This window comes from Delphinapterus leucas, chromosome 20 (assembly GCF_059928025.1).
Source record: "Delphinapterus leucas isolate spDelLeu-1000000601 "Yukka" chromosome 20, BTC_Dleu_Yukka2, whole genome shotgun sequence".
Lineage (NCBI taxonomy): Eukaryota > Metazoa > Chordata > Mammalia > Artiodactyla > Monodontidae > Delphinapterus > Delphinapterus leucas.
The window spans coordinates 1,687,420-1,715,182 of record NC_143148.1 but is presented as its reverse complement, the minus strand read 5'-3'; the positions used below and the strand labels follow the sequence as shown (position 1 = coordinate 1,715,182).

General features: G+C 43.6%; 1 pseudogene across 1 annotated transcript; it reads right to left on the bottom strand.

Annotated features, from left to right (window-relative positions):
* Window positions 1–604: 604 nt before the first annotated feature.
* LOC149744535 (uncharacterized) lies at window positions 605–27,758 on the bottom strand (annotated as a pseudogene). The gene is made up of 2 exons (XR_016390807.1): window positions 18,503–27,758; window positions 605–8,298 (listed from the first exon to the last, which is right to left on the bottom strand). The product of XR_016390807.1 is annotated as an uncharacterized LOC149744535 (transcript).
* Window positions 27,759–27,763: the final 5 nt, after the last annotated feature.

The following is a 27,763-nucleotide window of genomic DNA, read 5'->3' as shown; positions in this document are numbered from 1 at the left end:
AATATTGGTGGATTCCTAACCCAAGATAGATTTTTCTGTTTTTTTGGAAAAAATATAACTATCAAAAACAATTGAATAACTGGCTGAGCTTAGAAACACCTGTATATTAGGCAAGATTTACTTTCTCCAGATTACTCAGTGCCCATTTATCTGATACAGCTGAGCAGAAGATACAGCTGAGTAGAAGTAGGTAATACATTTATGTTTATCTTTCTACCATTTCTTTGTCTCAAATTAAAATCAATATCTCCTAGATATTAAAGTGATGGGCATGCCAACTTGGAAATAGGGATTATGTTCCTCACTCACGCTGGAGCTGGGGTCCTAGAAAACTCCTCCTGCCTTTGTCTTCATAACTTCACCTTGCTCACCAGTTACAAGTTGAGACCCACTGATCAGACTGACAACAAACTGATCTTGGCCAACAACGGTTTTGCCAAAAGCCTGCTTTCAGTTTTTTTTTTTTTTGGCTGTACGCTGGCCTCTCACTGCTGTGGCCTCTCCCGTTGTGGAGCACAGGCTCTGGATGCGCAGGCTCAGCGGTCATGGCTCACGGGTCCAGCCGCTCCGCGGCATATGGGATCTTCCCGGACTGGGGCACGAACCTGTGTCCCCTGCATCGGCAGGCGGACTCTCAACCACTGCGCCACCAGGGAAGGCCCCTGCTTTCAGTTTTAAGGTTCGTTGGATTCGCTGGCAAAATAACCACTTGTCTCACACGAATAAACAGCTTCAATCAAATCTTTAATAGAAAGTGATTTAACTTAACTTCAATATACAATCATTAGAGAGAAAGCAATAAGAATATTAACAGAGTATATAAATTTCAATATACAATCATTAGAGGGAGAGCAATAATATTAACAGAGTATATAACAGAGCATACATCACCGAATTGGGCCGACACCTACTTCCAGATCCAAGTGGCAGCTAGGAATTCCCTTGAACAGCAATCTGGAGTCCCAGTTGGGAAGGTCCCGGGCGGTGAGTCCACCCCACGGGTGGGACTTCAGAGTGCTGCCCAAAGGAGTCCTGCTTTTAACGCCAAGCCGCAAGCTGATAGTCATCAGCTTGCGTGCAAGTACGCAGCTCTGATTATTAACGCAAATATTTTGATACTTTAGTTGTAAGTCTCAGAATGTTCGCTGAATTCTAGGAACTAGCCAGATTCCCAAGTCCCAGGAAGCTTTGTGACTTACTCCCTTCTTTATCTGTTGGATCCCAAGACTGACTAACACCGTTTCTGCTGACCTGCATGTAGTCTAGCAGCTTGATGTGTAGCTCTTTCAGAATCTTTGTTTAGTCAAAAGCCTATTGTTGTCTCTGAAGCCTGAACAAGACTATTTTATTAGCCTCCCCAACAACTTGGCTCTTAGCTCCAGAGGGATCCCACAGACAATGACAGCTTTTGGATTGAAACACTTCCTCTATGATCTTGGGTGTACATTTTTCTTGTATTTACAGAGTGGCCACGGGGGTTTCTCTCGGCACTACCTGCCTTCTGAGTGGCTTCCTGGCCATTAAGTTTTGCCCCAGAACCTCTTGGTGAATAGACTTCAGAATTCAATCTCCCCAAATGCATTGGCTTCTTTACTTTCCTTTTCTGGTTCCTTCAGCTGTTGGTAAATGTCTATATTCCTATGAATGTGATTGGTCCTAGAAACAGCACAAATGTGTGAAAAAAATTTTTACATACGGTTTCTCAGCCACGTCAGACAGAAATCTCGGCTTATTACATGCATTTATATTTTATCCCCTGGATGTTATTTGGGCTTCAAGATCTGGACTAGTGGGTGCATGATATTTGTCCTGCACAGATACAAGCAGCGAGCCCAATACATCCACAGCAACAGACTTTACCCCAGACCTCCCCACGTGGCCAAAGCCACATGCACCATCCTTATCCTGGTGAGTTTCTTCATCTCTTTTTACTGTCTCTCTTCCATTTTGAGTCTTTGTGTTACTGTAATTGTAAATCCAGGCCAGTGGCTGATGGAAACATCTCTGCTACTAGCTCCGGATTTCCCAGCTTTCAGCCCCTTTGTTCTCATCAGCAGTGATTTTTCTATGATTTCTGCTCCCAAAAAATTATTTTCCTAATATTGTTAAACATTTGTCTTCTTATTTCTGCAGTGAAACAATTAATTTTTTTAAGGGAAATTTTGGGATCTACTCCTTCCTAGTTCAGCCACGTGAGAGCTCTGGACCTCAATTTGTTTTAAATTTATTTATTTATTATTTATTATTTATTTTTCTCTGCATTGGGTCTTTGTTGCTGTGCACAGGCTTTCTCTAGTTGTGGCGAGTGGCGGCTACTCTTCATTGTAGCGGCTACTCTTCATTGTAGTGCTCGGGCTTCTCATTGCGGTGGCTTCTCTTCTTGCAGAAAACAGGCTCTAGACGCATGGGACTCAGTAGTTGTGGTACGCAGGCTCAGTAGTTGTGGCTCGTGGGTTCTAGAGCACAGGATCAGTAGTTGTGGTGCATGGGTTTAATTGCTCTGCAGCATGTGGGATCTTCCTGGACCAGGGCTGGAACCCGTGTCCCCTGCATTGGCAAGCAGATTCTTAATCACTGCACCAACAGGGAAGTCCCTAATTTTCTTTTTTAACTTAGGTGATGGTCAGGTACAAATAATAATACAATGAAAAGGTGATTGGCTAAGGGGCTTTCAATTTTCATTCATTAATTGGGATATATTGCTGAATAAGAACAGATAAATTCTTGCATTTCTAGAGTTAATAGAATATGCAGAAAATGAAAATTTTCTCTAGTTATACAGAATTTACTTAATCTACTTATACTATACTACCTAGTAGCAACTCTTCAGAAAGTTTTCATTAAATAAGTACTATGGAAAGAAACAGGAAATTTAGACATAAAAAGTTTGTGTCTTTATGTACTTGTATCTTATATGGTTACTTTAAAAACAAATTTTTAAGGCATATTCAGATCCAGGAGTTCCAGGTAGACGAAAAACACCTCTAGAGCCCCACACATAGCTTCACAGAGTTATCAGAGATCTGAAGATATCCACCATGTTTGGAATGCAGAAATAGAGGAGACATATGGTGTGAGGACAAACAATAAACATATGTAATGGTTGGTACTGATATATATTATAAATCCAGTCCAAAATTCTAATTTTGTCCAAAGTATACTGACAAGGCCATTATGAGGTCTAACCAGATGTGCAACATCAATTCTACAGTTTTTTAAAAAAATAAATGCTCAATTAAAAAACACATTAGATTAAAAACTTACATTTTTCACAACAAATATATATATCACATATTAGCCATCCTAATGTGTAAGGTGGTCTCATGGTCTCAGTTTGTTTTCTTTTTTTTTTCTTTTTGGCCTTGCCACACAGCATGTAGGATCTTAGTCCCCTGACCAGAGATCGAACCAGTGTACCCTGCATTGGAGTCTTAACCACTGGACCACCAGTGAAGTTCCAGCCTCAGTTTGTTATTTAATTTATTTAATTAATTTATTTATTTTTGGCTGTGTTGGGTCTTCGTTACTGTGCATGGGCTTTCTCTAGTTGCGGCAAGTGGGGGCAATTCTTCATTGAGGTGTGCAGGCTTCTCACTGTAGTGGTTTCTCTTCATTGAGGTGCGCAGGTTTCTCATTGCTGTAGCTTCTCTTGTTGTGGAGCATGGGCTCTAGGCGCACCGGCTCCAGTAGTTGTGGCTTGTGGGCTCTAGAGCGCAGGCTCAGTAGTTGTGGCACACAGGATTAGTTGCTCCGCGGCATGTGGGATGTTCCCAGACCAGGGCTTGAACCCGTGTTCCCTGCATTGGCAGGTGGACTCTTAACCACTACACCAACAGGGAAGTCCTTGGCAGGTATTTTTGTTTTGTTTTGTTTTGTTTTTTCGGTACGCGGACCTCTCACTGTTGTGGCCTCTCCTGTTGCGGAGCACAGGCTCCGGACGCGCAGGCTCAGCGGCCATGGCTCACGGGCCCAGCCACTCCACGGCATGTGGAATCTTCCCGGACGGGGGCACGAACGTGTGTCCCCTGCATTGGCAGGTGGACTCTCAGCCACTGCGCCACCAGGGAAGCCCAGGTGGATTCTTAACCACTGTGCCACCAGGGTAGTCCCAGAGCTCTCTTATTTTAGAAATGCATTCTAAGAAATTATGTATTCAAAGACATGATACCTAGGATTATAAATGTTAAAAACTATTAAGTAAATCATGAAACACAAAAAAATGTGCATAAACACGATAAATGATGTAAGATACAGGAAGGGGCAAACACAGTCATTCCATTTATATATACATTTGAAAATAGCTATTACAAAAGTAGAGTATGCTCTTGCATGTTGAGGATGAATTAAAAATGGCAGGGGGAAACTGGTTGGAGGGCTGTACACAAGTATGTCAAAATTTACATTTTAAATAGGCAAAATTTAAGTCAACTATTCATCTAGTAAATGATTTTCAAAAGAAAGATGCAAAACCTATCACTTTATTATAATTCTACTACGGTTTATTAGCTACATTCTTAAAATTGCGGCTACTATACCTGTAATGGTGGAAAAAGAATACAATAGTGGGCTACTGGCAATGCTTCCCAAATGAATGTTCAGTGAAATTATGTTGGCAATTTGACCTTGGCTATGGTTGGAATATTTACACACAGAAACTGGCAAACACTACAAACCACAGATTAATTTACTGTGTAATTGAATGTCTGGACTTAACACTAAGGTAGCATATATTAATAATGCAGATTATTCCTAAACCTGTATAATGTATGTGGCCATTACATTATGCATAGTATAAAATTGAGTAAAAGTTGAGAACATATTCTTTCACTATTCCAAATTACAATTACATTCAGAAAAGAAATCACTCACATTATTGATGAATGAGTGAAATCTAACAGATATCTTTGTTGTTTACCTGCTCTCTTTTGTCAAAAAAAGAGAAAATAGCCATATCTCACAAAATAAAAGTAGGCAAAAGATAGGAATAGAAATTTAACCAGTCAGGACACACAGGTAAAAAACAGACACATGAAAAACAAAATTCAACATCAACAATCCTAACAAACGGAATTCCCTGGCAGTCCAGTGGTGAGGACTCCAGGCTTCCACAGCAGGGCACATGGGTTACTTTCCTGGTCAGAACTAAGATCATGCATACTGTGTGATAGGGTTAAAAAACTAAAACCTGAAATAAATGCAATTAAAATCACAATAAAAAAATACATTTATTTATTTATGTTTGTTTATAGCTACACTGGGTCTTCGTTACTGTGCACGGGCTTTCTCTAGTTGCACGACTGGGGGCTACTCTTCGTTGTAGTGCATGGGATTCTCATTGCGGTTGCTTCTCTTTGCTGCGGAGCATGGGTTCTAGGCACGCGGGCTTCAGTAGTTGTGGCATGTGGGCTTAGTTACACCGTGACATGTAGGAAATTCCCGTCCCAGGGCTCTAACCCATGTCCCCTGCATTGGCAGGCAGATTCTTAAGCAATGCACCACCAGGGAAGCCCCTAAAATCATAATCTTTTTATACATTTTTTGTTTGTCTGTTTGTTTTGCGGTACGTAGGCCTCTCACTGTTGTGGCCTCTCCCGTTGCGCAGCACAGGCTCCAGACGCGCAGGCTCAGCAGCCATGGATCACGGACCCAGCCTCTCCCGAGCATGTGGGATCCTCCCGGACCGGGGAATGAACCCATGTCCCCTGCATCGGCAGGCGGACTCTCAACCACTGTGCCACCAGGGAAGCCCTGTACATGGGTTTTTAAGTCTTCATGGGAGGGGTCAGCATGCATTCAGTCGTAGCTTTTAAGGTAGGTTGATCAACTGTGGGTCCCAAGGCGAGGACGGCAAGCTCTTGCTAATTAACAATCATCATTTTGGTGAGTTAACACTTTTTCTGGAGGGATGGGAGGAACAGTGAGGCAATGGATCAAGGGCTTAGGAAGAGGATGCTTGGAGACCAGGTCACGTAGGGCCACGCTGGACATTCTTAGTCCTTCTGTGTCCGTCACACTGCCCAGAACAGTGAGCGGGTCAACCACATAACAGGGCAACAGGGACATCCTGAGGTGGGTATGTAAAGATGGACAGGACCTTGGAAACGAATCACTGCACATGGCGGTAAAGCCCATGTCAAATCTGGGGTGACACCAATGACCAGTCCAGAGTGCCTGGCTTAGTGCTGCTGTCCCTGTGGAGAACTTCCCAAGCAGGACGGTGTTTCCGGGAGATGTGTACTGGTGAAAATGAAGCTGGAGACCCTGGTAGTGATGCAGATGTCAGATGTGGGTAGTTCATGGTCAGGGCACAGCAACTGGAGGCCCTGCTCAGAGGGGCAGGAGAGAAGACAGTGGACGGGTGCAGGGTGTAGAGGAACCGCTCTCATCAAAGGTCTGGCATTAGTGAGCCCTTGTGGAAATCCTTCATCTCTGAGCTGGACACCCCTCCTTTCACAAATGCCAATAATAATAACTGAATCACAGCACTGGATTTGTTGGATACATAAATGGAGTCAGTCACAGGAAAGTCATCAATATTGGTTCCCAGAGAAAAGATAATCCTGTCCATCAGCATGGGGCTGGGGTGTGAGCAGGGCTCCTGGTGTGGGGATCGGAGCACAGAAGTGTCAGGAAGGACAAGGTGTTCTTTCAGTCCCCAAAGCTGGAGGTGGGGGCAGGGGAGGAGTGAAGTGACCAGACTCTCGATATCCTGAACCAGGCAACCTGGCATTGAAGCCCAGATCCCTGTCCATTTCTGGGAGATCACAGACACATGACACATCATCTCTATGTCTCAGTTTCCTCTCTAGAAAGGGTCCATTAGCTGCACGGGTTCTTCTCACTCTCTTACCACCCGAAACTCCTTCAATGTCACTGCCGGCCACATTCGCAATATTCATAAGGGCCTTTCTTCAGTGTGAACTCTGTGATGTTTAATCAAGTGGCACCTTTGGGTGAAATATTTACCACATTCCTTGCACTGAAAAGGCTTTTCTCCAGTGTGGATTTTCCTATGGATACGGAGGAGCTGTCTTTGCTTAAAGGCTTTCCCACATTCAGTGCACCCATAAGGCCTTTCTCCAGTGTGAACTCTGTGATGATCATAGAGAGAGGATCAACTAGTAAATGACTGCCCACATTCACTGCACTCATAAGGCCTTTCTCCACTGTGAACTCTCTGATGACGAAGAAGGCTAGAGCTACCAGTAAAACATTTCTCACATTCATTGCACTTATAAGGCCTTTCTCCAGTGTGAACTTTCTGATGATCATGAAGGCCTGACCTAGCAGTAAAAGATTTCCCACATTCACTGCACTCGTAAGGCCTTTCTCCATTGTGAACTCTCTCATCATAGTGGAGGCCACTCTTAGCAACAAAAGATTTCCCACATTCACTGCACTCATAAGGCTTTTCTCCAGTGTGAACTCTCTGATGCTCAATTAACATGCATTTTTCAATGAAAGGCTTAGCATATTCCTTGCATTCATAAGCCTTTTCTCCACTGTGGATTTTCCTATGTGCTCTGAGGTACTTCCTTAGGCTAAAGGATCTGCCACATTCACTGCAGTCACAGAGTGTTCTTCCACAGTTAACTCTCTGATGTCCAAGGGGACCAGATTTGTGGCTAAAATAATTTCTACAATGGCTGCATTAGTAAGGCCTTTCTCCAGTGTGAACTTGCTCAGGCTGAATAAGTTTACACGTTTGGGTGTAGGCTTTCCCACATTTGCTGCACTCACACAACCTTACACTAGTAAGGACTCTTTCATCCTGAACAAGTATTTCTGTGTGGCTAGAGGCTTTCGTGCCTTCTCCCCAGCTGTGATGACCTTTTCCACTGTGAAAAACAGCTTCACACTCTTTACTGTTGTTTCATTTCTTCCTGGTATTAGTGGCCTGTGGCTGAACTCCCATGTTGGCCACGAAGTCACTCCCAATCTCTATGTAGGTAGGTAGATTCCCTATTGTGTGGATTGGGCAGCTTTTCCAAAATGAGGGTCTCTGCATACCATACCATATGGGATTCTCTCTAATGTGCTGCTTCTGGTGCTCTTGAAGGTTTTCAGTGAAATAGAACTGTTTCCCACATACCCCACATCTGTATGCTTTCTGCCCCCTATTTGTTCCTTGCTCTTCAGCCAAGTGCAAAATGTCTCTCAAGACTGCAATGCACATCTTACAGGGCTGGGTCTTCTCAGGATACAAACCTGCCCTGGGGGTCCTCATCTGTGACACTCCTTCTTCAGATACACTCTGTTCAGAAGTCATCTCTTCATCCTCAACTCCAGGAAAAGAACCTGAAAACAAAGAAGTGATGGTGAAGTTCATGTTGACTTTATTGGGGGGAGTAAGGCCAGCACAATTCTACATTTGACACGTGAAAGAACGAGTCCACAGGGTCGTATTCAGGAAATGAATTTGGGGTCAACTTGAGAAGCAGCTGCTCTCACCAAGTACAGGACACAAGGACTGGATGTGGCCCAAGGCGATAGGTGTCTTCTATAATTCACTCCTCTGTCAATGGCTTTTACCAGGACCCCATCTCCTGGTGACCTGTGATAGTGTACAGAAGTGTATGTCCAGACCTCCAAAAATCTGACTGCAAACAAGTTGCTGGCATTCAAGAAATATTAAAGGATTCCTTATGTTGAGAATACTAGCAGTGTCAGTAGGTACTATGGGAAAATCAGTGTAAATACCACATGAGATAAGTGGTTTACAGAGGTGTTAGAGAATGAATGCGAGGCCGGAGTCATACTAAAAATGGGAAATAGAAAAGACAAGTTGGCAGAATGTCACGAATGGAGAAAATCGAGAGAAGTGCTTTGCAGCCACCGACAGTGGCACTAAAACACTAGTCACAAGGAATTCATACTTCCTGATATGACTTGAACACAGCCCTGATCATGGCCTCTCTCAGCTGCCATTCATCGTAATCAGGCTACATCTGAGGCTTTTTGCTGAAACCAGATTCATATCCATCCCGTAAAGCCCTAATGACTCTCCATACCAATCTGACCAACTACACGGGAAACAAATAATACAAGTCCTAACATAGGATGGCTGAATAGCCAACACTGGCCCAGAGGAACTCAGTACACAATACACAACATTTAAATATTACATAAAGAATGTCTGGTGGGCTTCCGTGGCGGCGCAGTGGTTGAGAGTCCACCTGCCGATGCAGGGGACACGGGTTCGTGCCCCGGTCCGGGAGGATCCCGCATGTCGTGGAGCAGCTGGGCCCGTGAGCCATGGCCACTGGTCCTGTGCGTCCGGAGCCTGTGCTCCGCAACAGGAGAGGCCACAACAGTGAGAGGCCCGTGTACCGCCAAAAAAAAAGAAAAAAAGAGTGTCTGGTGGAAGGACTTTCCTGGTGGTACAGTGGTTAAAACTCTTTGTTTCTAATGCAAGAGGCACAGCTTTAATTCTTGGTCGGGCATGCCATGCAGCGTGGCCGAAAACAAAAAAGAACATCCGGTGGAACCAGAGGGAAGGATATACAGTGGATGGAGTACAAAATGTTAGGAATGTATCTCCCCACCTAAACAACTATTGTACTGGCAGAATCTAATTGATCTAGCTCTTTGCAACCATGGCGTCTTCTGAAAATCTGCAGTGTCCCACAAAACAGTTTGAAAAGACAACGCTTCAGAATCAAAATCAGATATCACAGGGATGTGTGAACGATCACACTGGGAATATAAAATGATCATGACTAATATGCTAATTAATGTCTACTAATGGATAAAGCAGCCAGCATACAATGCCAGAAGGGAAATGTAAGCTGAGAGATGAAAATTTTAACAATGGACCAAAAAGAAATGCTAAAGATCAAGTACACTATAACAGAAATTAAGAATGATGTGATGGGCTTATTCATACCCTGCATACAGCTAACGAAAGAACCTTTAAGCTTCATGTTCTCTTAGGAGAAACTTCCAAAACTGAAAAGCGAACTGAAAAATGACAAAAAATAAAATAAAATACCGGAATATACAACACGCGTGTGAGAACAACAAAAAATTTAACACACACATATGGAAACATCTCAAACAGAATGAAAAAAAGAAACGGAAGAAATAACTGAGGCAATAATGATGGAGAATTTCTAACAAAATGATGCCAGACACCAACCAACAGATCCAGAAAGCTCAGGGAACATGAGGCAGGTTTAATGCCAAAACAACTACATCTTTAGGCTTACCACATTCAAATGCAGAAAACAACAACAACAACAACCTAAAAGAGGCTAAAGGAATCAACACCTTTCCCAAGAGGAGCCAAAAAACCAATTACATTTGAATTCTCCTTAGAACTCAGGGAAATAAGAACTGAATGGAGTAAAATATTCAAAGTGGTAAGAGAGAGGGGACATCACCAACCTAGAATTTGGTAACCAGCAACATAAATCTCCAACACTGATGATGAAATAAACACGTTCTTGGACACAGAAAAATTGTGAGACTATACTAGAAGTAGTTCTTCAGAGAGGAAAAATGACGTAGATCAAAAAATTTGGGTTTCATAGAGAAAGGAAGAGCATCAGAGAAGATAAAAACTTTCATTGACCTAAAACTGACATGAGACACTGTATTTCTTTAAGTTGTACCACATGATTTATGTATACAATGCTATGACTACCACAATAAGTTTAGTTAACATACATAGGTACATTTTTTTTTCTTGTGATGGGAACTTTTAAGATCTACCCTTCTGGAAACTTCTAAATATACAATACAGTTGTACTAACTAAAGTCACTATGCTGTGCACTACATCCCCAGGACTTACTCATCTTATAACTAGAAGTCTGTACCTTCTGACACCCTTCACTCACTTCTTCTAACCACCTGCCCAATTCTGGCAATCACTAATCCTTTGTCTGTATCTGAGTTTGGTGTTGTTCTTGTTTTAAAGATTCAGCATGTAAGTATACTCATGCAGTACAGTTAAACCTGCTTGGGTCCACTTGTACATGGATATTTTTCAACAAATATACACAGGATCACATGATCTGTAGTTGGATGAATCCACAAATGGGAAAACTTCAGAATCAGAGGGCTGACTATGGGACTTCAGCATCCACAGATTTCAGTATATGCAGGCGCTTCTGGAGCCAATCCTCCATGGAAACAGTGGGACAAGTGGATTTGTCTTTCTCTCTCTGACTTATTTCACTTAGCATATTGTCCTCAAGGTCTATCCATGTTGAGGCAAATGGCAAGATTTCCATCTTTTTTTATGATTGTATAATATTGAATAATATGCCATATATACCACATGTTTGTTAGATCCACTCATCCATCAATGGACACTTAGGTTGTTTCCATCTCTTGAATATGATAAATAATGCTGCAATAAACGTGAGGTACAGATACCTTTTTGATATGATAATTTCACTCCCTGTGGCTAAATACACAGAGGTGGAATTGCTGGACCATACAGAAGTTCCCTTTTTAATTTTGTAAGGATTCTCCATACTGTTTTCCATAGTAGTTGCAACAATGTACATTCCCACCAACAGTGCACAAGGGGTCCCTTTTCTCCACAACTTCACCAACACTTATTTCTTCTCTTTCTCATAACAGACATTGTAACATGTGTCAGGTGGTATCTCATTGTGTTTTTTTTTTATTTAAGAAAAAATTTTTAATTTACTTATTATTTATTTTTGGCTGCATTGGGTCTTTGTTGCTGTACACAGCTTTCTCTAGTTGTGGTGAGCAGGGGATAATCTTCGTAGTGGTACACGGGCTTCTCACTGCAGTGACTTCTCTTGTTGCAGAGCTGGGGCTCTAGGTGCATGGGCTTCAGTAGTTGTGGCACACGGGCTCAGGAGTTGTGGTTCTCAGGCTCTAGAGTGCAGACTCAGCAGTTGTGGTGCACGGGCTTAGGTGCTCCGCAGCATGTGGGATCTTCCTGGAACAGGGCTCGAATCCATGTCCCCTGCATTGGCACGTGGATTCTTAACCACTGAGCCACCAGGGAAGCCCTATTTTTTAATTTATTTTTGGCTGCATTGGGTCTTTGTTGCTGCGTGTGGGCTTTCTCTAGTTACGGCAAGCAGGGGCTACTCTATTGTTGTGGTACGCGGGCTTCTCGTTGTGGTGGTTTCTCTTGTGGTGTAGCATGGCCTCTATGCGTGCCAGCTTCAGTAGTTGTGGCGCATGGGCTTAATTGCTCCACAGCATGTGGGATCTTCCCGGACCAGGGTTCAAACCCATATCCCCTGCATTGGCAGGTGGATTCTTAACCCCTATGCAATCCAGTGAAGTCCAGAAACCCACTTTAAATACAAACCTGCGGGAATTCCCTGGCAGTCCAGTGGTGAGGACTCGGCACTTTCACTGCTTTAGCCTGGGTTCAATCCCTGGTCAGGGAACTAGGACACTGCAAGCTGTGGTGCAGCCAAAAAAATAATAATAAATAAAAATAAAATCCACCAATCATGATCTCATCAACAGATGTGGGGTGGGGGGGGATTTGAGAAAATCCAACACCCATTCATGATCAAAATCTCCATTTCCTAGTAATCTAAAAATAGGTAACAACTTCAACTTAATCTAAATAAAACTCTACAGCTATCATCATATTTACTAGAGAAAAACTAGAAACATCCTCAGCAAGATGAAGAAAGCAAGGATGTTCCCTCTTACAACTCACTTTCCACTTCACACTATAAGTCATAACTAATGCAATGAGAAGAGAAAGTTGTATTAAATTTATACTGATCAGGAAGCAAGGAATCAAACTGCCTTCATTCACAGATGATATAACCAGCTATGTAAAAACCAAAATATAGAACAACAACAACAAAAAATCCTGAAACTAGGAAGCAATTATAGCAAAGTTTCAGCATACAAGGATAAGATACAAAAGTCAATCACTTTCCTATACATCAGGAATAAACAAGTGAAATGTGAAATTAAAAACACAAGACCATGTACATTAATACCCCCACCACCGAACAAATGGAGAGAGAAAGGAAGAAATACTTAGTTATAAATCTACCAAGACATGTACAAGATCTACATGAGGGAAACTATAAAACTGTGATGAAGAAATCAAAGAACTAAATAAATGGAAAGCATTTCACGTTCATAAATAGGAAGACCCACTACAGTCAAGATGTCAGTTCTTCCCAACTTCACCTATAGTTTCAATGCAGTCCAAATCACCCCAGGAAGTAATTTTGTGGATATAAATAAATTGATCCTAAAGTTTATACACAGAGACAAAAGTACTAGAATAGCCAACACCATACTGAAGAACGAAGGTTGCAGACTGACACTACTCAACTTCAAGACTTAGTATCTTTAAAAAAAACAAAGAAAGAAAGAAAGAAAAAGTAAAATAAGACTTAGTATCTAAAGTAATCAAGCCTGGGACTTCCCTGGTGGTCCCTTGGTTAGGACTCCACGGTTTCACTGCTGAGGGCCAGGGGTTCAATCCCTGGTTGGGGAACTAAGATCCTACAAGAGGCCTAGCAGGCAAAAAAAAAAAAAAAAAAAAAAGAAGTAATCAAACCAGTGTGGTATTGTTGAAAGGATAGAGAAACTGATCAATGAACAGTATTGACAGTGCAGAAATAGAGCCACAGGAATATACTCATCAGACCATTGACACATGAGCAAGTGCAATACAATGGAGAAAAATGAAGTCTTTTGAATAAATAGTACTGGAACAACTGAACATCACATGTCAAGAAATGAATTCTAGACACAAACCTTACACCCTTCACAAAAAATTAACTCAAAATGGATAATGGGCCTAAAAGTTAAGTACAAAAACCCCTTAAAATTCAGTATGAAAACAACAACCCAAATACAAAATGAGCAAAACACCTTAACAGACACCTCATTAAAAGAAGAAATCCACATGAAAATTTAGCATATACAAAGATGCAAGGAAATACAAATTAAAATCAAAAGCAGATACCAGGGCTTCCATGGTGGCGCAGTGGTTAAGAATCTGCCTGCCAACGCAGGGGACACGGGTTCGAGCCCTGGTCCGGGAAGATCTCACATGCCAGGTAGCAACTAAGCACCGGGGAGCAACCATGCGCCACAACTACTGAGCCTGCACCCTAGAGGTGCGAGCCACAACTACTGAGCTTGCATGCTGCAACTACTGAAGCCCGTGCACCTAGAGCCCGTACTCCACAACAAGAGAAGCCACTGTAATGAGAAGCCTGCGCACTGCAACAAAGGGTAGCCCCCGCTTGCCATAACTAGAGAAAGCCCATGTGCAGCAACAAAGACCCAGTACAGCCAAAATTAAATAAATTATTTAAAAAGGGCCTATACCAATACATACCTATAAAAATGGCCAAAATCCAAAGACTGACAACACCATATCCTGGCAAGGGTGTGAAGCAACAGGAATTTCATTCATTGCCGACTGGAATGCTTAATGGTACAGTCCACTATGAAAGGCAGTTTGGTACTTTCTTACTGAACTAAACATAATCTTATATCCTCCAGCAATTGTACTCTGTGGTATTTAGACAAAGGATTTGAAAACGGACATCCACACAAAAACCTTCAAACAGATATTTACAGTAGCTTTATCCACAACTTTCAAAACTTGGAAGTAATCAAGAAGTCCTTCAGTAGATGAATGGATAAACATGATACATCCAGAGAACAGCAATATTATTTACAGCTAAACTGCAATGAGCTATCAAGTCATGAAAAAACATGTAGAAAACTTAAATGCGTATTACTGTGTGAAAGAAGCAAAGATGAAAGGGCTACATATTGTATGAGTCCAAGGATATGACATTCTCAAAAAGGGGAAACTAATGAGACAGTAAAAAAATAATCAGGGGATACAAAGGAGTATGGGGGAGGAAGGGATGAACAGGTGGGACACAGAGAATTTTTAGTTGAAAATTGAACACATTTTTTATGATACTATAATGGTGAATACATGTCATTATACATTTATCAAAGCCCACAGAATGTACAACACGACGAGTGAACCCTATCGCAAATTTTAGATTTTGAGTGATAATGATGTGTTCGTGAAGATTCATCAATTTTAACACTCAGGTGGGGGATTTTTTTGATTCAACGCAATCCCTATCAAAAACAATGATGCCTTCAAGAAACAGAAGAACTCAGACTCAAAATCACATAGATTCTCAAGGGATTCAATACAGCCAAAGCAATTGTGAAAAACAAAAAGTTGAAGGATTCACAGCACATAAATTCAAACTGTCTTATACAGCTACAGTAAGCAAAACAGCATAAAGTGCTACTGGCCTAATGACAGATATATACTCCAATGGAATAGAACAGAGACTAGAGTGTCTAAAAATCAGCCCTCAAATATATGATGCAATAATTACTAAGAAGAGTATGGTTTCCACTGAATAAGGACAGCCTTTTCAACAAATGGTGCTGGGAAAACCAGATACCCACATGCACAACAATGAAATTAGAACCTTACTTAACACCATACACAAAAACTCAAAGGCCTAAACGTAATATATATATCAAAGGCCTAAACTATAGGACTAAACAAAGGCCTCAAAATATATCAAAGGCCTAAACATAAGAGCTAACACTAGAAAATTCTAAGAAAAAACAAACAAGAAGAGCTTCAGAATGTTGGATTCAGCCATGATTTCTTGCCTTTATAACAAAGGCAAAAGCAACAAAACAAAAACTACACAAACCGGACCTCATAAAAATGAACAATTTTTGTCTCATACCTTAATTTACACAATCTTATTTGTCAATTATAACTCAAGAAAGCTGGGGGGGGGGAAACGGAAAAAAATGAAAAACTTTTTAACATCAAAGGACACTATAAACACAGTAAGAAAGAAACCACAGATTGGGAGAAAACATTTCCAAAACACGTATACAAAAAGGGATTAAGGGCTTCCCTGGTGGCACAGTGGTTAAGAATCTGCCTGCCAATGCAAGGCACATGGGTTCGAGCCCTCGTCCAGGAATATCCCACATGCCACGGAGCAACTAAACCCGCATGCCACAACTACTAAGTCTGCGCTCTTGAGGCCTTGAGCCACAACTACTAAAGCCCATGTGCCACAACTACTGAAGCCTGCGTGCCTAGAGCCTGTGCTCCACAACAAGAGAAGCCACCGCAATGAGAAGCCCTCATACCGCAACGAAGAGGAGCCCCCACTCGCTGCAACTAGAGAAAGCCCGCACGCAGCAGCAGAAGACCCAACGCAGCCAATCAATCAATCAATCAATCAAATAAAAAAGAATAGCTCAACCCCTAAAACAAAACAAAAAAAAGGGATTAATATCCAGAATCTATGGATAAATCTGTAATTCAACAGCAACCAAAAAACCAACCTGATTAATTAATAAAAAAGGACTTGAACAGATATTTTTCTAAAGATATACAAATGACCAATAAGCACACCAAAAGGGATGTAATTGAAATGAGAAAGATATACCATTTCACACCCATTAGGATGGCTATGATCAAAAGAACAGAAAATAACAGGGACTCCCCTGGTGGTCCAGTGGTTAAGACTGCATTCTTTCACTGCAGGGGGTGCAGGTTCGATCCCTGGCAATCACTTCTTGGGGAACCAAGATTCTGCATGCCCCTCAGTGAGGGCAAAACAAAACAAAACAAAACAAAACAAAAAACAGAAAATAACAGATTCTGGGACTTCCCGGGTGGCGCAGTGGTTAAGACACCATGCTCCCAATGCACGGAGCTGGGGTTCGATCCCTGGTTAGGGAACTAGATCCCACATGCATGCCGCAACTAAGAGTTTGCATGCCACAACTAAGTAGCCTGTGTGGTGCAACTAAGGAGCCTACAAGAAGCAACTAAGGAGCCCGCAAGCCACAACTAGAGAGCCCGCCTGTGACAACTAAGATCTGGCACAACAAAAATTAATTAATTAATTAATAAATAAGAAAGAAAGAAAGAAAGAAAGAAAGAAAAAAGAAAGAAAGAAAGAAAGAAAGAAAATAACAGATACTGGTGTGGATACAGTGAAACTGGAACCTTGAAAAAGTGTCTTGCAGCCACATTTCATGGTCTGTTGTAGTAGTGACCACATCAGTGACAATACTGTCACACAGTCACACAAAAAAATGTCAGGTACCAAAATGGAGCAAAACCTGGGTACCATTAATTTGGACAGTCACTTGGCCATAGAAAGGTCAAACAAGGAGGGATCTACCACCAGGCAGAGGGGAAGACTACTGACCCTAACAAGGCGACAGGAATAATAGCAAAAATAAACAAATGGGACGTAATCAAACTTATAAGCTCTGGCAGAGCAAAGGAAATCATAAGCCAAACAAAAAGATAACCTATTGCCAAATAATGTAACCAAAAAGGGCTTAATTTTCCAAAATATCTAAGCAGCCATACAACTCAGTAACAGAAAACAAACAACCCAGAAGACCTAAATAGACATTTCTCCAAAGCAAAAACGCAGATGAGCAATGGGCACATGAAAAGATGCTCATCATTGTTAATTATCAGAGAAATGCAAATCAAAATTATTCAATACAACGAGGTACCACCTCACACCAGTCAGAATGGCCATCATTAAAAAATCTACAAATAACAAGTGTTGGAGAGGGTGTGGAGAAAAAGGAAACCTCTTACACTGCTGCTGGGACTGTAAATTGGTACAGCCCACTATGGAGAACAGTATGGAGGTTCCTCAAAAACCGTTTTGAGTTCCTCAAAAACTCAAAAAAATAGAGTTACCATATATTCCAGCAATCCCATTCCTCGCCATATATCCAGAGAAAAACATGGTTTGAAAGGATACATGCACCCCAATGTTCAATGCAGCACTGTTTACAATATCCAAGACATGGAAGCAACCTAAATGTCCGTAGACAGTTGAATGGATAAAGAAAATGTGGTGTTTATATACCACAGAAAATTACTCAGCCACTGAAACGAATGAAATAATGCCATTCACAGCAACATGGATGGACCTAGAGATTGTCATACTGAGTGAAGTAAGTCACAAACACAAAGACAAATAACGTATGTTATCGATTATATGCGGAATCTAAAAAGAATGGATACATATAAACTTGTTTAGAAAACAGAAACAGACTCACAGACATAGAGAATGAACTTGTGGTTGCCAAGGGGGAAGGGTGAAGGGGATGGATAGTTAGGGAGTTTGGAATTGACATGTACACACTGCTGTATTTTAAATGGATAACCACGGACCTACTGTACAGCAGAAATTAAAACAAAATTGTAAATCAACAATACTTCAATAAAACTAAAAACAATCTACAAAAAGACTACTGACCCTGAATCTTTAGCTGCAACTTTGGGGCTACTGGTGTTCGGGCACTAAGGACTAGGGATGCACTCTGCCTAGCCATAGTAACCACAGCACATAACCAAGGAATTTAAGAAGAAAGCAGTGCCCATGTTCCAGATGGGAGGACAGAGCTGCCCTTGAGGAAGAGAAGAAAGGAAGAACCTAGCTCAGAGGATAGGGGTGGGTGTGAGGGCCTTACCCAGCATGCACACAACAGCAAAGTTCTCCAGCATGACATCAAAGTACAGGTGTATCTGAACCTCATCAAGAAGACACCATTCCTCCCAGGAGAAGTACACGGCAACATCCTCAAAGGTCACACTGCCCTGGTATAAGAGGGACAAATGAAACCATGAACGGTCTCACTCCTGAAAACCCACAGTCCATCTTCCCACACATTTCCCCTACTGCCCAAAAAGATGTAGCCATTTGAGACCTGGGGTAGAAAACCTCCCTCCTCTGATCTGAATCTCCCAATACCTCCAGAACACACAGGCAGTCATTTGAAGCCGAAATCCTGCTCTTCTGCACTGTTTATTCCCACCAGAAAATTAAGGAGACCTGCACTTATCTAAACCAACTCAACCTCACCTCAAAGTACTTCCACAAACTGGTGTGGGTTCTGGAGTAACCTTCCATACTCCCTCCATAGAACGTCTAGGCCTGCACTCAGTACCCAGAGCATGAGGTTCTCCAAGGTCCCCAAACCAAAAAGCTAGTAGAATGGCAGATGAAGAGCCCTAAGACACCTCAAATACAGAGAATGCGTGCGTGGGGGTCAAAACAAGTGAGGGATTGGGACAACCTCCATTAACCAAAAGTGCTTCTGCAGCCCTGGGAATCTGTGGGAACAAGCAGGCCATAGAAGAAAGTGACCATGGTGGTACTCCAGGGGATCAGACCTTCCCTGGCGGAACAAGAGCCAGGTAACCTCGGGCTAACTGGCTAATCTCCCCTCCCTGCCTCCGTCCCCAGTGCTATCGTTTATCAGTTGTGACCTTGGAAAAGCCACAACTTCCCTCTGCCTCAAAGTCCTCATCGCCCACCTAGAGTCTTTTCTTCCACTGAACAGGCTTTGGAGAATTTTTAAAAGCCTAACTCAGATTGTGTCCTTCCTTTGTTCAAAACTCTCCACTGCTCCGAGAGCCCTTAGAAGAAAGGTACAACCTCTCAGCTACCACTCCAGATGCAGCCTGGCCTCAAACTTGGTTCCTCGCAGAAACAAGACGGAATACACGTCCCCGGAATGTTCCTGCTTCGGTTGCATCTCCAAGCCTCACTCACACCGCATACAGTGGTGGTCAGAAATATATAAAACACCCCTGAAGCCCTCACTGTCCTGGACCAGACGTGACCAGGCGCCGCTCACTCGGGGCGTTTGTATTTCGGTGGGGAAACGGGCAGGCGAGAACCCGGAGACCGCAGCGTTTACCTGAGGTGGGTCCCTCAGCGCAGGCGCTGCCATCGGAGCCTTTGTGCGGAGCGGAGCGGCGACAGTCCAGCGACCGGGTCGGAGTCGGCACGGTTACTCCCAGCAAGCGGCGGCGTCGTCCCCGTCCCTAAGACCCGTCCCTCTGTAGTGCGCATAAACCCTCCACTTCCGCCTCCTAGGCCCCTCACCTCTTTCTCAACACCGCACAGCGGAGCTATTGACCAGGTCCACAGCCTCATCAACAATCAAGACGTCTGCCACGAAGACACCGGAAGTCCCCCTCCCTGATGTTTCCCCTCCCGGAAATGTCCATTTTCTACATTTTCGTTGGATGAACTTCGCCTTAGCGCAAGTTCTTCTGGGTAATGTAAGGGTAAAGGCTCAAGGAGTGGCGCTCCCCACTAGAAACACCAGGAAAAAGCCGAGTAGCATCGCGCGGAGCGCTGGGAAATCAATGGGATGGGGCAGGCGGGGAGGAGGCTCCATCCTTCTTAAGGTGTGGGGGATCCATGAGAGAATTGGCGAGATTCATCAGAGCATTTAAAAGTCTTTAATGCTACTGATTACTGAAGTGTTTGGACATAATCTCAGACTCCTGGGAGCCAACCCAAGTTTACATCCACTGGTATTAGAAGCAAGTAAACATTATTCTATTGCTCTTGAAATGCATGCAGCCTGACGTGATAAAAGTAATTTTGTAAGCTATGGTCAGAGAAAAAAAAAAAAAAGCTACAGGACCGTAACTGGGAATATGGAGACGAGATATTCAGCAGGCATGAGGCAGCTAAACAAGAGGGAAAGCACTACTTTTGGTCCCCCAGAAAAGGCTCTCCTGCCTGCATCGTAAGTGATTGTGCCCAACTGAGAAACGCTGAGGTATAATCAGGCACCAAAAATGGCTGTACTGTTGTTCTTTATACACCCCCTGCTCCACCAAGTCTGACTCACCAGCACCCTACTCACATGGCAGAACTTCTCTCTTAATCATAAGACCTAATCAGTCAATGCCTACCTTCTTTCTCTAGCCACAGATAGTAATCGTGTGTCTTTCTTTTTTCTTTTTCTTTCTTTCTTTCTCTCTTTCTCTCTCTCTTGGCTGTGTTGGGTGTTCATTGCTGCCCACGGGCTTTTCTCTAATTGTGGCAAGCAGGGGGCTACTCTTCGTTGTGCTGCTCAGGGCTTCTCATTCTGGTGTCTTCTCTTGTTGGGTCACATGGGCTCTAGGTGCAGGCTTCAGTAGTTGAGGGATGTGGGTCATAGAGTGCAGGCTCAGTAGTTGTGGCACACGGGCTTAGTTGCTGCACAGCATGTGGGATCTTCCCGGACGAGGGATCGAACCCACATCCCCGGCATTGGCAAACGGATTCTTAACCACTGCATCACCAAGGAAGTCCTAGTGATTGTTCTAATCTTTAGTTCATAACTTCTTCACATTGATAGTTTATAAAAGGGACTGTGAGTGGCATACTCTTCTGCTGGTTTCCCTAAGAATTGATGAGCCAACCTCACATCAATTCCCTTTAAATCAGATAAACTCCCCCTGCTCCACAGTAAAAAAGACTGCTGCCACTTCCTAGCTAATGTGTCTGCACCATGGTGGAGTGTCTATCATGGACCTTGCCCTGGATTAGTAAGATCCATATCCATTAAACCATTGATGTCTCTGTCCTTGTCTCTGGGCTCTTTCTTTGGTCTTCAGGCTGGGCAATTATTCATATATTATCCTGCCTCTGGGACAAGACCCCTTATTCTCTCCCAGCTGACCAGTGTCTCCAGCCTCCACCATTCCCGCCCTGCTGTGGCACTGCTCCACAGGGAGAAGGCAGAGCCAGTGTTGTTTCTCTGCATGTATGGTGGAGTGGGTGAGCTGTGGCCAAAGAGCTACCGTCAGAGATGTGGGCTGCTTCTCATGTACCAGTGGAGCAAGTTCCCACAATGGCCACCGCAGCCCCACCTGGGCTTTGCCCTGGGACTGGGTTGCCTCTTCATCCATAAATGGAGTCTTTCCCTGGTCTTGACTGCCCCAGATCCAGCAATATGTTGGGGCATGGAGTTAGTGGAGGCAGAGCATTTCTTCTGCTCTGGCTGGGGTGTGTGGTGAACCTGCTCACTGGAAACTGGCAGCTGCTGAAGCGGACCTCTCTCTGCCCGGTCCCAGGGCCAGGTGGGAGCATGCACACTCCTTCCAAACAGAGTCCAGGCTCCTCCAAATTTTCTCTCTGTCCCACTGGTCCTCCGACAAGTAAGGAGGTTTGCTTCTACCATATAGAACCTAGGACTGGGTCACCCAATCTGTGGCTCGATCAGGTCACTGCCCTGTCTGGGTGTCTGTCCATGTGATCTCCCTTCTCCTCTGAGTCGCACATATTTTGACCCCAGTACTTTTCTTCCCTTCCTGTCCAATTACGTGTGTATGTTTCTTACATCCTTCGTTGTACAGGAGTCCTTCTGCCAGTTTCCAGGTACACCTTGATTTCCTCTCAGCTATTACTTAAGGAACAAAAGCAAACAAATGAGAGAAAAAAACCTGTGTTCTTCAGAGGAAAAAAGGTCTCTTCCTTCTTGAACAACAGGAACTGACAGACTCTGTCTAACCTGTATTTTATTTTTAAATATTTATTTATTTATTTAGGCTGTGCCAGACCCTCATTGTGATATGCGCTATCTTTAGTTGCAGCATGCGGACTGCTCAGTTGTGGAATGTGAACGCTTAGTTGTGGCATGCATGGGGAATCTAACTCCCCGATAAGGGATTGAACGTGGGACCCCTGTCTCTTTGCCTAAGCTTTAGTCAGATTCCTTTGAGCTCTCTTCCCCACTGGTCTTTGGCTTTTCCCACATCCTTGCAGGAATGGCTTAGCTCAGTTTCAGAAAGAAAACTGCAAAGGTAGTTAGGTAATAATCTAACCATTGATACCTGACCCTCTGATCAAATCCTCAATTCCTATCTCTGATATCTGATGTCTCTGGTCTTTCTTCAGCAAGATTCTTATTAAGTCAATGTAGCAAGAACCCCCCTCACGCTTGATGTTTCCCATTAATAATTTTCCATCCACTGAACCCTTCAATCTGCTCCTTGTCTATAAATCCTCAGTTGTCTTTACTATATCTAAAGTTGAACTAAATTTTTCTTCCATATTGTAATAATCTTGACACATATCCCAGTGGTACTGAATAAAGAATGTCTTACCATTTTAATAAATATCAGAATAATTTTTTCCTTACACTGTTAAGTTCATTTCAGTTAAACCTGAACCTACTTCTATAGACACAGACAGAGGAAGGGAGGATCCTTACCCACCTCTCAAAAGCGGCACCTAGGGGGCCACCTGGGTACTCAGGGGCTTTCATGACACATGTACCCTCCCCTGTCCTCTAAATCAATGGAAGGAATTGCTAATACTGCCATTCCAGGACTAAGGAAATGGAAAACAAGGGCTGACAGGGAACCTCCTCAACCTCACAACCCCAGAGGGGGTCAGAGAGAATCCACGCAGAAGTCTCTGGACTCTGCAGCCCCAGGTCCTTCTTATGTCTTGCTTCAAGGACAACAGATAGTGTCAGGGGGTTCTGAGGAGTCCCATTCCCTTAGCTTGGAAATGAGGGAGGGGACTGAGGGTGTGCTTTTTGTTTTGGGGGGTGTGTTGGCCATGCCACATGGCATGTGGGCCCATAGTTTCCCAACCACAGATCAAGCCTGTGCCTCCTGTAGTGGAAGCCTGGAGTCTTAACCACTTGACAACCAGAAGTCCCTGAGGGTGTTTAGATGTAGTAGGAAACAGAAAGGTCATGGAGGGCACTGGGGGTGGTGGAGTGTGAGGTGATAAGAGGGTAGGAGGATGCAGGTGCATTAATCTTGCAGCAAATGGACCATGTCTAGGGAGGAAAGAGGCAGAGGGTGGCTGTCCTCTACTCGTGATCTCCCAGCAAGAGAGAGGGATCTGGAATTCAATGCCAGGTTGCCTGGTTCAGGGCATGGGGATTCTGGTCACTGCACTCTGTTTCCCTCCCTATCCAGCTTTGGGGACTCAAGTAACACCTTGTCCATCTTGATACCCTCTGTCTCCCTCCCAAGAGCCCAGCTCATACCCCAGCCCCATGCAGATGAACACAACTATCATTTGATTGGGAATCCACATCAATGGCTTTCCTGTGAATGACCCCATTTATCTACCCAAACTGCCCACTGATCAGTCTATTATTAGTCTTCCAATTTGTGAAAGGAGGGGTCTGCACCTCAGAGAGGTTGAGGAGCTTCCACAAAGGCACACGGCTGCTAGGCCTCTGATGACAGTGCTTCCTCTACACTGCACAGGTGCACTGGCTTCTCTTCTACACCTCCCTGAATGGACTTCATCTGCTGTCTCACAACCATGAACTACCTACACCTGACGTCTGCATCGCCACCAGGGCCTCCAGCTCCACCTCCCTCAGTGTACATCTCCCTGCAAGCACCTTCCCTTTTGTGAAGTTGGTCACAGGGACAGCAGCACCAACCCAGGAAACCACACAGAGTCTTCAGTGTCACCCCAGATGTGATACTGGCCTCCACCATATGCCATATGCAGTGATTTGTTTCCAAGGGTTTGTCCATCTTCTGCACAAACTCGCTTCAGGATGTGCCTGTGTCCAAATTGTCCTAGTCACTATTCTGAGCACTGTGAGGGGCCCAAAATGACTAAGAATGTCCACTGTGGCACTCTCCCTGTCCCCAAGGCTCTTCCTCCTAACCCCCTCACCCACTGCCCCACTGTCCCTCCTACACCAACAGAAAAATATGAATCACCAAATGATTGCTAATAAGAAAGAAGGTGCCCACATCTCCTCGGGACTCACCGTTGACAAACTTTAGTCCAAATGCTAAAGGCTCAGTGCAGGCTGACACCTCCCATAAAGGCTGTAAAACCCCACCCCAAGTCCTTTGCTTGACAAAGCTGCTCAGAGATGTGAATCTCCAGCTTCTAACAAGCTGTGACCCAGTCCCTGAACTGAACACCATCAGTGCATCATCAAACTTGTGGTGATGTGGGAGAGGTTGTTTTTTCCAAGCCAGTCTGCACTCACCTCACCGCACGGATACACGAGAACTGTGTGACTGTGTGTGGCTCACACATGAGAATTTTGAGCATCCCTAACACATACCTGTGCCACAATGTCCCTGGAGTGTTTGTGTGGCCACACCTGCTGTGCGGAGTCAGCACCTCCCATTTTATTTCCCCAACAGGGTCTCACTTCTGTCATACATCCTTTGTGTAATGGTACATTAGTTTGTAGGTCCAGGCTGAATCAACGGGTGTTAGCATTCAAAATCTAACACACAGTGTCCCTGGTTGGGCTGACATGGACTGACATTTAGAATACTTCCGTGTGTAATAAAGTTACTGGAGTTAGGAAGGGCTCTTTTATTATATATATGGCTGTGTTGGGTCTTAATTGCTGTGCGCAGGCTTTCTCTAGTTGCAATGAGCAGGGGCTACTCTTCGAAGCATTGCAAGGGCTGTCATTGCAGTGGCTTCTCTTGTTGCAGAGCACAGGCTTCAGTAGTTGCCACACGTGTGCCCTAAGGCACGCAGATTTCAGTAGTTGGGGTGCACAGGCTCACTTGCTCAGTGGCCTGTGGGATCTTCCCGGACCAGAGATCAAACCCATGTCCCCTGCATTGGCAGGTGGACTCTTAACCACTGCGCCACCAGGGAAGTCCTTGGCAGGCGGATTCTTAACCACTGTTTCATGAGGGTAGTCCCAGGGTTCTCTTATTTTAGAAATGCATTCTAAGAAGTTATGTATTCAAAGACATGATACCTAGGATTATAAATTTTAAAAACTATGTAGTAAGTCTTGATACACAAACACAAAAAATGTGCATAAACACGATAAATGATATAGATACAGGAAGGGTCCAACACAGTCATTCCATTTATATATACATTTGAAAATAGCTATTACAAAAGTAGAATATGCTCTTGCATCAGTCATTTTAATGTTGAGGATGAATTAACAATGGCAGGAGGAAACTGGCTGGAGGGCTATACAGAAGTATGTCAAAATGTACATTTTAACTAGGTAAAATTTAAGTCAACTATTCATCCAGTAAATGATTTTCAAAAGAAAAATGCAAAACCTATCACTTTATTATAATTCTACTATGGTTTATTAGCTACATTCTTAAAATTGCGGCTACTGTACCTGTAATGGTGGAAAAAGAATACAATAGCGGACTGCTGGCAATGCTTCCCAAATGAATGTTCAGTGAAATTATGTTGGCAATTTGACCTTGATTATGGTTGGAATATTTATACACGGAAACCGGCAAACACTACAAACCAGAGATTAATTTATTGTGTAACTGAATGTCTGGACTTAACACTAAGGTAGCATATATTAATAATGCAGATTATTCCTAAACCTGTATAATGTATGTGGCCATTACATTATGCATAGTATAAAATTGAGAAAAACTTGAGAACATATTCTTTCACTATTCCAAATTACAATTACATTCAGAAAAGAAATCACTCACGTTATTGATGAATGAGCGAAATCTAACAGATGTCTTTGCTGTTCACCAGCTCTCTTTTGTCAAAAAAAGAGAAAATAGCCATATCTCACAAAATAAAAGTAGGCAAAAGATAGAAATAGAAATTTAACCAGAGAGGAGACACAGGTAAAAAACAGACACATGAAAAACAAAAATTCAACATCAACAATCCTAAGAAAGGGAATTCCTTGGCAGTCCAGTGGTGAGGACTCCAGGCTCCCACAGCAGGGGGCATGGGTTAGATTCCTGATCAGAAGAACTAAGATCACACATGCTGTCTGACACGGTCAAAAAGAAAAAAGAAATCCTGAAGAAATGCAATTAAAATCATAATTTTTTATAGATGAATTTTAAAGTCTTCATGGGAGGGGTCAGCCTACATTCAATCTTAGCTTTTAAGGTAGGTTGATCAAGTGTGGGACCCAAGGCGGGGAGGGCAAGTTCTTGCTAATTAACAATCATCATTTTGGTGAGTTAACACTTTTTCTGGAGGGATGGGAGGAACAGTGAGGCAATGGATCAAGGGCTTAGGAAGAGGATGCTTGGAGACCAGGTCACGTAGGGCCACGCTGGACATTCTTCATCCTTCTGTGTCTGTCACACTGCCCAGAACAGTGAGTGGGTCAACCACATAACAGGGCAACAGGGACATCCTGAGATGGGTATGTAAAGATGGACAGGACCTTGGAAACAAATCACTGCATATGGTGATAGAGCCTGTGTCAAATCTGGGGTGACACCAATGACCCAGTCCGGAGTCCCTGGCTTAGTGCTGCTGTCCCTGTGGAGAACTTCCCAAGCAGGACGGTGTTTCCGGGAGATGTGTACTGGTGAAAATGAAGCTGGAGACCCTGGTAGTGATGCAGATGTCAGATGTGGGTAGTTCAGGGTCAGGACACAGCAACTGGAGGCCCTGCTCGGAGGGGCAGGAGAGAAGACAGTGGACGGGTGCAGGGTGTAGAGGAACCACTCTCATCAAAGGGCTGACATTAGTGAGCCCTTGTGGAAATCCTTCAACATCTCTGAGCTGGACACCCCTTCTTTCACAAATGCCAATAATAATAACTGAATCACAGCACTGGATTTGTTGGATACATAAATGGAGTCAGTCACAGGAAAGTCATCAATATTGGTTCCCAGAGAAAAGATAATCCTGTCCATCAGCATGGGGCTGGGGTGTGAGCAGGGCTCCTGGTGTGGGGATCGGAGCACAGAAGTGTCAGGATGGACAAGGTGTTCTTTCAGTCCCCAAACCTGGGGGTGGGGGCAGGGGAGGAGTGAAGTGACCAGACTCTCGATATCCTGAACCAGGCAACCTGGCATTGAAGCCCAGATCACTGTCCATTTCTGGGAGATCACAAACACATGACACATCATCTCTATGTCTCAGTTTCCTCTCTAGAAAGGGTCCATTAGCTGCACGGGTTCTTCTCACTCTCTTACCACCTGGAACTCCTTCAATGTCACTGCCGGCCACGTTCATGATATTC